At 46.9% G+C, this 14,043-nt stretch overlaps 1 protein-coding gene across 1 annotated transcript in view; it reads left to right on the top strand.

The window, feature by feature from the left end:
- The first annotated feature begins 6,162 nt into the window (after nucleotides 1-6,162).
- The window catches only part of STAG1 (stromal antigen 1), a 383,395-nt gene continuing 375,514 nt past the window's right edge, over nucleotides 6,163-14,043 (top strand). Inside the window, exon 1 of the mRNA XM_026649889.2 lies at nucleotides 6,163-6,318. The gene's annotated coding sequence lies outside the window, so the exon portion shown is untranslated. The remainder of the gene's footprint in view (nucleotides 6,319-14,043) is intronic.

Here is a 14,043-nt window from a genome sequence, read left to right as displayed (position 1 = left end):
TATCTGTGGTGCTTATGCACTGGGCATGAAAACACCTCAAGTGGAATGGTCATGTGAGAAATCTCAAAGAAGAACATCTACAACAATGCCTCATTCTGTATCTTCCTTGTGAGGGTATCCAGGATGATGCTAAATAAGAGAGGACACAATGCTGATCCCTGATGCACTCCCAGCCTTTACCAACGGTTTGTCTGTTAAACCAGTAGAAGTTCCAACTATTGAAATTGCACCTACATACATGGCTTGGACAAGCTGCACATAACATTTCTCCCTCAAACACTACCAGGTTACTTCCCTTCTAACTTGGTCAAAGGCCTTTTCCGAATCAATAAACATGATGGGAATATCTTTTTCTCTCTAACTTTTTCCATTTGCTGCCTCAGTGGGAAAAAAGACAGCATTTGTTGATTTTCCTAGCATAAAGCCATAGTTATTTGCAGTAATACCTACTCCACTTCTCAGTCTCTTATCAATGATTCTTGCCCACAATTTCATTGTACGACTCATTAACTCTTTACCTCTATAATTTATAGAGGTGCCAGTGTCACCTTTTCTATTATACATTGGCACCACTATGCTTTTCCTCCATCATGCCCATCCAGAACCTGTAATTGAACCCAAGATTCCTCTGTGCTGTAGTAAATAGTGGTGAAATACATTAGCAAAATGTCTCTCATTCCCCTCTAGTGACAAGTGAAGATCAAAAACATGCTACTGCTATAATTGTTTCAATAGCTCAAAAGGTAAGGGACAGCACTGCGGATCTGAAGATCCTAACATCATGTAGTGGTCAATATGATTTCACATGACAGCATTTCTGATTTATTTTTAAAAAATGTAGGAAGTTGCATTTAAAGAAACCTACATGGAAAGAATGTTAAGGATGCAAAAATCAATACTCTAAAGGTAGAAGACAACAGAATTAAGGTTGCCTGCACAACATTAATTCAGTGTCCTTTTGCATATGCTTTTGAGAGTCTTCAACTATGTGATCACATACTATTTATTTCATAGGACCCCTATGATAAAAATGTAGACAGTGTGTTATTGTAATAACTTTCCCTCCATTTTTTTCTTTACTTAGGATTATCATAAGAACAGATCTTCTGTTCTGTGAAGCCTTTACAGGCCACAGTATTGAAGCTTCTCTCTTAAGAAGGTATTAAGGCAATTTTCTCTTCCTCACACGCCAGGAGTCCCAATCTAAACAGGCCAAACCTAGGGTAGGTTTGCACAGCAACTAAAAACCTGTGGCTGGCCCATGCCAGCCGACTCAGGCTTGCAGGGCTCAGGTTGCCGGGCTGATTCATTGCTGTGTAGACTTCTGAACTCAGTTTGGAGCCCAGGCTCCAGGACTTGGCAGCCCGAATCCCACAAGCCTGAGTTGGCTGGCATAGGCCAGCCGTAGGTTTTTCTTTGCAGTGTAGACGTATCCATAGGCTACCTGGAGGCTCAGTCTAGACCAATTAACAACTGTGGTCAGGGAAAACTGCCTTCTTCTCTTTTGAAGTTATCTAGGTGTCAGGTCATAGTCATAGAGTGTAAAGCTAGAAGGGATTACCAGATCATTTAGTCCAACCTCCTGCACACCATAGGCCACTTAACAGCACCCAGCCACTGCCACACCAAATCCAACAACCAGAATTAGACCAAAGTATTACAGCTCTCAGGAGCCTAAACTATTCTGTGCCACAGGCAAAGAACAGGAGGGACTGAGGTGGCAGGCAAGTGATTGTCAGATATACCCAGAAGATCCTAGCAAGTGACCCACACCCCATGCTGCATAGGAAGGTGACCTGCTTTTTCTCTCTCCTCCCCTGCCTCCTCGATCCCTGCCACTCTGACCTGGGAGAAAATTCCTTCCCAATGCTGCACATGCACATCAGTTAGAGCCCGAGCATGTGAATAACACTCACCAGCCAAGCATCTAAGAAAGATAATTTTCAATATTGCCTCAGAGCACTGACCCACCCCATCCAGTGTTCCACCTCCAGCTGTAGCCATTTCTGATGCTTCAAAGGAAGGAGGGAAAAAAACCCCAAACCTCCAGAATATATTGTGGGGAAAAAATCCTTTCTGATCCCTACAGATGACCAGCGGAAGCCTTGAAGCATAACATTTTAGAACTGTAAGATGTAAACCAGAGAGGACCGCCAGGCCTCCTACCACTGCAGGCAACCTCATCATACACTTTACTGAAACGTACCAAGCTCTGTCTTAAAGCTAATTAGGCTACCTCCACCTACAACTCCTATTGGAAAGCTGTTCCTGAACCTCATCCCTCTGAAGGCAAGAAACCTTCTAATTCCCAGCCTAAGTTTATTCATGGCTAGTTTATACCCATTTGTTCTTGAGCCAACATTGTCCTTTAACTTAAATAGCTCTTCGCCCTCCCTGGTGTTGACCCCCTCCCCGTACCGATGTATTTATAGAGAACAATCATATCCGCTTTCAACCTTCATTTTGCTAGACTAACCAAGCCAAACCCTTTTAGTCTCCTCTTGTAAAATAGGCTCTCCACTCCTTTGAACATCTGAGTAGCTCTTCTCTGCATCTGTTCAAGTTTCAGTTCCTCTTTCTTGAACACAGGTTACCAGAATTGTGCAGAGCAGTCCATATGAGGTCTTACCAGTTCCTTCTACAGTGGAATTACTACTTCCCTATTTCTACTGGAAATACCTTGACTCATATATCCTAGGATTCCATTTGCCTTTTTTACAGCTGCATCACATTTGTGGCTCATAGTTATCTTGTGATTGACTAACATGCCTAGGTCTGTCTTTTCCTTTGCTACTTTCAACAGTTTAGCCCCCGGCTTATATCAGGAATTCTTATTAGTCCCTAAGTGCATGACTTTGCATTTAGAAATGGATGGGATTTAATAGTACTATGACTCCACACCTTAAGGTCATCCAGTTCTTCTTGTATAATATTCCAATCTTCCGCTGTATTGACAATGCCTCCCAATTTGGTGTCATCAGAATATTTCATTAGCACACTCCTACCTTTTGTGCCTAGATAATTGATAAAAGTATTAATGAAGTTCAGTCCCAAGACACTCTACTAGTAATCTCCTTCCAGCTTGACAGTTCTCCTTTCAGCACAACCTATCATCTTCCCTTTAGCCAGTTCTTTACCCACCCTACAATTCTTGAACCAATCCCCCTCTTAACTAACAATTGCCCATGTGATTTCATACCAAATGATGTACTAAAGTCCAAATACATTAGGTCCACTGCACTTCTCTTATCTAAAAAACCCAATTATCCTCTCAAAGATATCAGTTTAGTCTGGCACAATCTACCTTTGGTAAACCTTCGTTATATTACATTCCCTTTGCCTAATGAATTTAATTATTCTTTAATTTTTTTGTAAGCCTTGTATACTACTGAAGTCAGACTAATGAACCTGTAGTTGCCTGGATCACTTCACCCCCATCCGCTGCCTCCTTAAATATAGTTACAGTGTTATTCATTCTCTAGTCATAAGGTACTACCATACACATTGACAGGTTTATTAAAATTCCTTGCTACTGAATTAACCATTTCACGTACCAGTTTTCAGTAGTTTGGAGTGGAAACTATCTGATCACCACAATTTGAGTGTCTTAAGCTCTTTTAAGTTTTGCTTTCATCTCAGATGTGGTAATACCCCCCTCACACACATAAAACGGGTGAGCTGAGAACAGTGGATGTCAGAGAGACCAGAAGAGAACACTCAGTGAAATAAGTTTCAGAGTAGCAGCCGTGTTAGCCTGTATCCGCAAAAAGAACAGGAGTACTTGTGGCACCTTAGAGACTAACAAATTTATTTGAGCATAAGCTTTCATGGGCTACAGCCCACTTCATCAGATGCATAGAAGATACAGTAAGAAGATATATATACATACAGAGAACATGAAAAGGTGGAAGTTGCCATACCAACTCTAAGAGGCTAATTAATTAAGATGATCTATTATCAGCAGGAGAAAAAAATGTTTTGTAGTGATAATCAAGATGGCCCATTTCAGACAGTTGACAAAAAGGTGTGAGAATACTTAACACGGGGAAATAGATTCGATTTGTGTAATGACCCAGCCACTCCCAGTCTCTATTCAAGCCAAAGTTAGTGGTTCCTTTGGGGGCCTCCTATGCTTCAGATTGGCATGCCAAGCCAAGTCCCTTCACTTCTCCCTACACTAGCCTCAAAATAGGAACTTTTAGGCCACTTCCTGCCTCCAGTTGGTAGATGCACTCCTCACAGCCCATTGACTACCACCTTCTCTCCAGCCCTACATGGAGGAGCCATCAGGAAGACAGAGCTGGTAACTGACTGGCAGCAAGGAATGGCCAGGAAGCCTCCTCGAGCCCTTAAACTGTGCCTTCCATCAAAAATGAAGGGAATTTGCTGCAAAAACTTGCTACCCTCCCTCCCCCGAATACAATCTTAACTCCGCTCCTTTTGAGTGATGTCCCAACCAATACCTCAGCAATCATAGGCCTGTATCCTTCTGGAGCATGTTGTTTTTTCTTAAGGATAGGTGAAGTTTGGTTTGGTCTCAATGTTTACTGCCAGCTCCAAGCAATGCTAAGAGAGTGTGCAAGACATTATCTTAACTCTGCATTTCTTGGTTTTCAGAGGTTAAAGTTAATTTTGGAATGGCCCAATGCAGTGTTAGACAACCTGAACTCTAGATTAACAAAGTTTTTGGTAGTGAATTATAGGTCTATTGCAAGTACCAGCATGACACTTGGTTAGATAACATCACTTTTTTTCTCCCCTTTCTGTCCATTGGACCCAAAAAAAGACAGAATAGGAGAGCCAGGGATGTCTGTCTTGAAACTGGAAGCCAATCCCAGAGCCTAGTGTGAGATCAAAGCCTGGTCACTAGCTTGACCGCACATTCATCGAGTGAAAGAAGTCAGACCTGCTTTGGTGTGAAATCATCTTCCTCTGCTGGAGTCTGCACTTAGATAAATGTCCCTGCATTAATTACATTTGGTTCATATTTAAAAGCTTCCCCCATTGTCCAACAACCATAAAGGCTAGAAACACAGCTTTTCTTCATGAAAGCTAAGATTCTGACTCATCACAAGACTGGGAGCCAAAGCCCAAGGTACATGCCTATAGGGCCTCAATTCTGCTGAAGGGCATATCTCAACACTACTGAAGGAGACCAGAAAGGCCTGTAAAATCTTATTTTGAAGATCTACACAACCTATGGTGACAACTCTTTCATCCTCAGCTTTCTGGAGGACCAGAGAAGAAAAATATTACTTTCCCCCCTTCCAATTCAAGCCACAGTTCTGGATGGCTGGATCAGAGCCAGCATAGGATAGCATACCAGAATCAGTTCATGCCAGGCTCCCAGTGCTATGCTGTACAGGAACCTGAAATTAGGCCCGGGGTCAGATGCAAACGAAACCCTGGCAGGGTATGTCTTAGAAAGTAGCTTGGAGCATCCCGACAGCCCAAGTCCTGTCTCTAGGCAGAACAGGCCCCAAGAGGAGCAGGGGAAGAGGCAGCACACTAAGGACCACGAGTTCCAAACTCGCTTCCACCACCAGGGGCTATTCCGTCCTTCACTTAGCAAGGACCAGCGGGAGACAACCCAGCTCCCCAGCACGCCGGGCCCAGCGCACGCCCCGGGACATGGCCTGCTGTGGGCACTACGGGCCTCAGGTGAGTGCAGAGCGCGCGGGAGGAAGGCGCGAGCCCTTCGCCCCAGCCCCAGGCACGCGACCCGGCAGGCTCCACTCTGCCCCTTCGCACACGCTCCGCCCACCAGATGGCGCCCTGGAAGAGGAGTTCCAGCGGGCGGGGTACGGGAAGAGCGAGCCTAAGGGCCCCAGAGTTCTTTCCCGTCTCCCAGCCTAAGGGGCAGCGCCCGCCAACCCCACCCATCACTAAGCCGGGACAAACACTGGCGAACCGTGACGCCTTACGCTCCTTAGGATAGCGTGCGCGCACACTGCTCCTGTGCACTGGGGCGCACGGACACAGAGCGTTCTGCGCATGTCCACGGTTTTCGCGCGAAAGTGGTTTGCGGCGCCCCGCCCCCGAGTGCCGCGCTCAGACGGAGGTGGGACCGATCGGCTAGTTCGGGAGGGGTAGTGGCGGCGCGCGGCCGGCAGGGGGCGCTCGGGCTCCGGCGCGCGGCGGCGGCTGCGCCATTGGCGGGTCGGAAATGCCGCCAGATGGCGGTTTAGGATTGCGGCTCCGCTGAGCGCGGCCCCCGCGAACGCCACCGCCCCGGCCCCGGCCTGGCTCCGGCCCGCACCCACCTAGACCCCACGCGCCAGCCGTAGCGCAGGCTCCAGGGGCGCTGCCCGGCCCGAGGTGAGCGGGGCGCGCGCGGGGGGGACGACTCTAAGGCGCCGATCCAAGATGGAGGCGCGGGGGGCGGGGGCAGCGGGTTGGGGCCGCTCGCTCGGTCTCCGCGGCGGCTGGGCCGGGAGCTGGCGCTGCCCGTGCGGGGAGGGGAGGAGAGAGAAGAGGAGGCGGGGCGGCGCGGCTCCTGCCGGAGCAGCGGGTCCCCCGGGCGGGGCGATTGCCGCCATCTCATTGTCTCCGGCGGGGCTGCCGGGCGGACAGAGCGGCCTCTCCTGCCGCCGGGCCTGGGCCTTAGCGGCGGCGCGGGGATAAGGTCCCCCTGCCCTGCGTTGGGCCAGGCCCGCTGTTTCCTCAGCAACCCCTGGAGCTGCGACCTGCGGCGGGTGGTGGGAGCGCGAGCGGGGTTGGCGGCTCTGTCATCGCAAAGGCGGCGGGGGCGGCCGCGGGGTCGGCGGTTCTGTCATATAGGGGGGGGGGGGGGGCGCCGGGGGAGTGTGAGGGGGGGGGGGGGGGGGGGGGGGACGACGGTCCTGTGACCGGGGGTGGGCGGTGGGGGCACGAGTGTGGTTGGTGGCGCTCTGACCTGGGGCGAGGCCGAAGAGTGCAAGTGGGGTGTTTGGCGGTGCTGTGCCCTGGGGCAGGCTGTGGGGTCAACAGCGCTGTGACCTAGACTGGGCTGTGTGTGGCGGGGGTACAGCGCTGTCACCTGGCTGGGGCGGGTGGTGGGGGCTGTAATGCTTTCAGCTGGGGCAGGCTGCAGACAGTGGGAGCACAGGCAGTAGCACTGTTATCTGTGATGGGAGTGGGGTTAGTGGCACTGTGGTCTGGGGTGGGGTTGGGGTTGGTGGCAGTGCTGGGATCTGGGTGAGAGGTGGCCAATGGTATAGTTGGCTGCACTGTGAGTTGCAGGGGGAGGTGGGCAATATGAGTGGGGTTGGGCAGTGGTGTGAGCTGTTGAAGCAGTTTGGTAAGCAGGGGTGGGATTGAAGGTACTATGACATGGATTGGGAGGTGGGTAGCAGTAGTGGGTTGGTGGTTCTGTGACTGGAAGGGGGATGTGGGTGGTTAGCAGGAGCAGGATCTTTGGCAGTGCTGTGACCAGGGGATGAAGGGGCTGGTGGGTAGTAGGGGAGGGAGGTGTGCAGTGGAAGCAAGATTGGCAGCAAACCTGGGCAGGGATGTGGGCCACAGTAGCAATGGTGCTGGGATATCTGGGAGGTGGACAGCAGCAGCAGTGGTTGGAGGAAGACATAGGAAGCAATAACCTGGGGTTGTTGGGGTTAAGGATCATTGGCAGCCTCACTGTGACTTGGAGGGGGCAAGTGGGGGATATCTCTGGCGGGGTTGACACTTGGGAGGGACATAGTGGGTAGGAGTGTCATCAGCTTTGACCTGTGTGGATTGGGTGGAGGTGTAGTGATTTGTATGTCTGGGAAGTGGCAGCAATGGCATTGTAACTTGGTGGCACTGTGACCTGTGGGAACAATTGATTGGCAGTGGTGGTGGCAATACTGTGAGCTGGGCAGGGAAGGGAGGAGGTGGACAGCAGGGCATGCCCTGTGAGCTGGGGGTGAATTGGGCAGGAATGGCACTGATGCTGTGGACTTATGGTGTGGTGGGCAGAAGCTGTACTGGTGGTGCTGTCACCCATAGGGGTAGGAGGGATATTGGAAGCAGCAATGGTATGGTGACCATGATGGGGGGTGGGCAGTGGTGCTGTGACTGGAGGTGGGTTATGGTCCATTGTGGCTTTGTGACTTGGGAAGCAGGGTGCCACCATCAACACTACTAGCACAGTACTCAGTGAGGTGAGGTGGAGGCAGTATCAGCAGCTTTATGGCCTGGGAACAAAAGAAAACATTGGGACTGGGAGCACTGAGATCTGAAGGTGAGGAAGGGGCAGGAGCAAGGTGACATGGTGTTAGCAGTGGGAAGAGGTGATGCTGTGACCTGGCAGAAAGCATGAAAGCAGCATAATGATGAGGGGAGCAGCACCATAGTGTGGTGACCTGTGGATGAGAAGATAAGGGCTGATGAGGCAGGGTAACTCGCTGTGTTTCCAAGAATTGTTTTTATTTCTCTGTGATTGCCTTGCACCACTCAAACTCCCCTCACTCCCTGGTGATCTGCAGGGATTCCCCCTGTCCACCCTTGCTTATTTTAATGGATGGGAGATCTTTGGCTTCTGACAAGGGGAATGTGAAGTAGTTTGAATTATAATTGCGATATAATTATTTATGGTTTGAATTATGTACTACAGGTAGGTTCTGTCTCTGAAATTAGGGGAGGCAGGGATAGATGAAGGCCTGAGTATATGGGTAATTAGTCTTGCTATTTCCACTGTCCAAGGCTGCAGTAAGGTAGCTGTTGGAGGTAAAGCCTTGTCTAGACTAGAGTTACCTGGGTTGTTCTTAACTTGAGTTGTGTATCTCAATTATAACAACATAATGGATCACATGTACACATAGCAGTCATGTGTCTAAAATTTTAGTCTCTTTCTATGTACATTGTTGCATCATTCATTCATGTTAGGTTCAATGATTTATGCATTCCAGAGTTCCTGGGCCAAGCTGATTTTGCATGGCCTTTTGAGAGGTCTCATTTGTTCATTTGCGGATTCTAGATGGCTAGATGACTTCAATAAATGATCTCAGGAATTCACTGGACTGGAAGGCTGTACCCTTATCAGCTACCTGGTTGTGAGCACCTTTTCTTGCCTGGGAGCTTGGATTCCTCACTTGAGTGCCTCTTGCCGTACTTTCCAGCATCTTATCTTTTCTCCAGCCAATGAGAGTTCTCAGTGAGAGTGTCCTGAGTAGATTGCTGATCCAGGAATGGCAATCCTAACAAGTGTGAATTATTGGTGAACAAGCTCCAGGAGATACTTCTCAGATATTGTGATTTCTTTTACTGATTAATGAAATGCAGTAGATTGAGTGGTGGTTCTGGGTCTAGTCCTCAAACATATTGTTGGGACTATTGGTTCTGGAGACCTTGGATGACCAGTAGTGAGTGCAGGCTTTCAGATGAACAGGGCCATGTTTTTGAAGTTGTCTGAGGAGTCCATCAGGCTCAGATGACAAAACCTCAATATCAGGTCAGATGGGTGCGTGTTACCCTTTATAGTAAGAGTCAGAGTCAGATGTTGCCAGTTTCCTATCTGTTGGGAATAAGTTTGGGGTTGGTAGGTTCATTGTGGGTGCCCTAGTCTGTGGGGTTTATTTGGCTATAAAAGTGCTGGGCTGTAGACATGTCGTGAAGGCGGCTAATGTCCCTGAAATCATTGAGGGGTTCTTGCAGCTGGGATTTCCAAACTGTACAGGAGCTATACGTGCCCATAATCTGCTGTCCACAAAGTGCAAATGAGTACATTAATAAAAAGGGCTATTACTCAATTGTGATTCAGGTGTTTTAGACCATTAGGAGTGGTTTATGGGTATAAATACTGCAAGTACTAGCAAAGTGCAGGACACCAGGATGTTTAGGAACTCTGCAGTATTTGTTTGTGAGCAGGCAGGAACGCTTTTCTGAAGAACAACATATACATCAATGTTCCCACTACTATTCTTGGGGACTTTGCTACCCACTGTTTCCGTGGGTCATTATGAGACTTACCCTGACTCAAGGCAGCCAGATAGAAGACGTCGTAACTACAACCTTGGCAGATGGATTGAAAGTGTTTCTGGACGGCTCAAGACATGATGGAGAAGCTTACTTAATCATAATGACTGGTCGCTACAAAATGTTCTTGCGGTGATAGGAACGTGTTTCTGCATATTTGACTTTTCCATCAGAGTAGTTGGCAAACACAAATGCCTTGCAAGCAGCTTTCAGCCAGCCCGAAAGCAGACTACTGGTTCATGGGTTTAGCACCAGGTGAGCTTTGGAAATTTGTATGGAGAGACTATCAATGCACTTTATGATTGGAAATGCATTTGCAATTACTATGGATTTTGTTGGGAACTGTGTCTGTCTCATGTTTCTAGCAGTAATGGCGATACATTTATGGATGATATATACTGTGTGATATTACCTGTGCATTGTTAATAAATGTATTTGTGCGGAGGCCCCCTCAAAGAATAATCTGGGGATGCACCAACTGTGCAGATTGCAGTGGTGGAATCTTTTAGTAGCAATGATCGTTGGAGCATTCTTCTTCCTTTCCCTTACAGTTCTGAACATTTGGAACTGAGTGCCTCTGTTCCTTCCAACTGTGGTAGTAGACTGACTAGAAACCTCATTCTGTCCTTCAGAATGGATTGTTCCCAGGGCTGCTGCCATGTTTCTAGTATACTCAGGTTTTAAATTTTATTTGTTGTTTTTACCAAAGATTTTTGATAGATTTTGGTAGGAATGCCTAACTGTTTTTTTTTTTGGAGCCTAAAACTCATTTTCAAAACAGATTTAGGCAGTTAAGAGCCTAAATCCAGAGTGCCTAAAATCACTTTGGAAAATGAGATTTAGGCTCTGAAATCAGGGATTGAAACACTAAGTGCAGCAGTGCCTAAATACCTTAAAAAATTTGGGCTTGAGTGGAGATCTGTGGTTCACACATGTTCTAACTGAAGACTTAGGAACAAGAGTTCAAGGTGTGCTTCTTGCCCTGCCACTTTTCTTGCTTCATAGCCACAGGTGCAAGGTTTGGCCTGCTTGGGGGAAGGTCATTCGCCGCCTTGTTGCTCTATGTGCAGTGCCTTCACCCCAGGACCAGAAAGGAACATCAGAATCACCTCCAGGCTATGCTATTGCATGAAGCGTTAGTGGCTAAACCTTCTGGCTCTGATATGCAGGAATACATAAGAGCTGGGAGACCAGTCTTAGTTCTGACCATTGAAGGGACGAAGAAGTCTGACAATGTTTTGCTGCAGATATCTGCTTCCTTGACTGAAGCTACACTAAACGTTCCAGTAACTATGAATCCACAAAAATCAGCTTTGACCGAGCACAAATGCTTGGTCTCTGCTGAAAAAAACAGTCCCCGAGAGCATATCTTGAAGAATCTGGCTTTCCCATTTCTGCTCACTGAAGTGCAAAAGCATTCTCATAAGGCTCTGACCTCTAAAGACCTTTGAAACCTCCTTATAAACCTGTAATTCACCTGATGCTTCCTTGAAGTCAGCAGATTTTACTAGATCCATGGTTACCATGATGGCTCAGATTCATCCCATAGAGTTCCTTGAACTCCTTCATTCAGATCTGCCTTTGGATTGGGGTCCCCCATTACAGCACTGGATAAGTTTCCATCAGTGCCCAAAGATAGAGGAAAGAAGTGTAAGGCATTGGAGCCAGTTCTTCCTTCTCTTTCTCCAGGAAGGAAAAAAATCTTGCAAGGTTAAACCTGTTTCCTTAGCTATGCAAACCTCCCCCTAAGACCTCAGCTGGTTCTCCAGGGAAATATGTCTGGGCTTTTGAACTTTGCAGTTACCCGAGCTGCTGCTCTTACCTTTAGAGACTTCTTTGGATTGGGCTTTGGATTCACATTCAGATCTGCAAGCAAACCATAACTGGTCTGATGCCTTTCCTTGCTCTCTTCCTAGGGAATAGATCAGGGAACCTAGAGAGCATTATCAAAACTCTTGTTTCCATCTCTTCAGACTGCGAGATCACCCTCTCTCCCCCAGGGATTATGTTGGGGAGTTACCCGCTGGGTGCTGGTAGGACTGGGAGGTACCACAAGGGCAATGTGGTCATATTGGCCTTCACTAGGTATTACCCTATTTTTAAGAGGTCTGAAGAAAAGTAGCTGTAAAGGGAGCCTTCTCCCAGGGTTTGGTACAAATGTCCTGCACCAGATTTGTTCTGCCCAGATCTATCACGATCATTGGTATTTAGGGAACCATCTCCTTTTACTAATCCCACACATATCATCTGAAGAGGAAGTAGAACATCTTATTGGATGTCTGAATGCAGATACAGCTACTGATGTTTAAACTTCACTGGATGACTGTTTGGGTGCAACATCATCTTCCGCTCCTTCCAAAGATACGCTCCAATTTCATGAGCTCATAGGAAGGATAACTACCTTAAAAATCCCTTCAGTAGCATCGGAGAAAACTACACACCCAGTTTTTGATGTTTTGGTTTCATCTTCTAGGAGTCTGTCCTCTTAGAAAGTTTATTACAGCCAGTGAAAAATACTCACTTAAACCCTGCATCTTGGCAACTTCTAAAAACTGTCTCCTAAGGGCTTCCACACCCATCCTTCTCAAAATTCATTAGTGGTGGGATCTGCAGCTCAAAGAGCTAATGGGACTCAAGTCCACTCTGCAATCTCTGACAGAGAAGGTAAGAAGCTAGATGCTCTGGGCATTAAAATAGCTAGTTATCAGGCAGTGATGTCCTATTACTAATATCATTTATAGGAGAAAATAGCACTGTTTCCCCAGTTGCTGCCAGAAGACCAGAGCAAACTGGTCAAAGCATTGATTACTGAAGGTTGTTTGGTTGCTAACCACACCCTAAGATATTCCTTCAATGCTTCTGATCTAGCATCTGAAGCTGTAGAACCCTCAGTTACTTTGATGTGTTACTTGTGGCTATGTTCATCTGGACTTCTTTTGGAAGTAAGAACGTGGATAGAGACTTCCTATTTGATGGTGAAGGGCTGCTTAACTATAAAAGAGAAACTCCTAGAGAAATTAAAAGATACAAGTCTATAACAAGGTCTAGGGATTTCACAACATTCTAGGAAGAGATTTGGGGTACCAGTGTTTTGTTACTAGAGACAATCTCTGCTTCCTGTTCCTTTCAGGGAAATACCAGCAACGATCACCTGCTCAACTTCAACAGACACACAAACCCTACAAACTTTTAAGTTAAAAGGTAGATCTGCTGCCTCATCTACCTCTGCACTGGCCTCTTGGTTTGACAGGATTCATGAAAACACCAGACAGGATTTAAACCTGTAAACAGCCTCTTTTTCATTTGGAAACAGTCTCCAATTTATTAGAGCATTGGAGTACTGTCACCACAGACTTGTGAATCTTGGAGATTGTTTAACAGGGTTACTCTATTCAGTTTGACACCAGCATTCTGCCCAACTCCTGCTTCCTCATCCCTCTTCAGGGATCCTTCTCATGAGAACTTGCTAAGATCAGAAGTTGGTTCACTACTAGAGTCAGTGCCATGAGATTTAGTTCCTGAAGATTTTTGGGGAAGGAATTTTATTGCAGGTACTTTTTGATCCCAAAGGAGGTCTCCAACTCATTGTAGACCTTTGGAAGCTCAGTTCTGTCATCAGAAGATTCAGATTTCTCATGCTTACTATAGCTTCAACCATCACATCCTTGTCAAGTATCGGGGGTAGCCGTGTTAGTCTGTATCCACAAAAACAACAAGGAGTCTGGTGGCGCTTTAAAGACTTAAGATTGGGTTTGGGTTCTCAATTTGCAAGATGCTTATTTACACATCTCATTCAGATATTTGCATTGAAAATACTTAAAGCTTGTTGTGGGGGAGATGATCAACACAAGGGCCTACCATTTGGTATGTCTACGGCACCTCAAGTGTTCACAAACCTTTTTCAGCAGTACAGGCACAATTGAGATGTCAGGATACCCATATCCTGACTTGAATGTTTGGCACATCATGGTATTCTAATAGAATGATCTGGAGCAAAAGCTATATTATAAATACATACCTCATTCAAAACGTTTGGTTTCAAAATAAATTGGACAAAATCACACAATTCAGAATTGCCAGTAAAAGTCATGATCTGGGTTTGAGCTCTCA

The sequence above is a fragment of the Terrapene carolina genome, unplaced genomic scaffold (assembly GCF_002925995.2).
Source record: "Terrapene carolina triunguis isolate 2854851 unplaced genomic scaffold, T_m_triunguis-2.0 Scaffold88, whole genome shotgun sequence".
In the NCBI taxonomy this organism is placed as follows: Eukaryota; Metazoa; Chordata; order Testudines; family Emydidae; genus Terrapene; species Terrapene triunguis.
The sequence above is the reverse complement of the archived record's forward strand: the minus strand, read 5'-3'. Positions and strand labels throughout refer to the sequence as shown.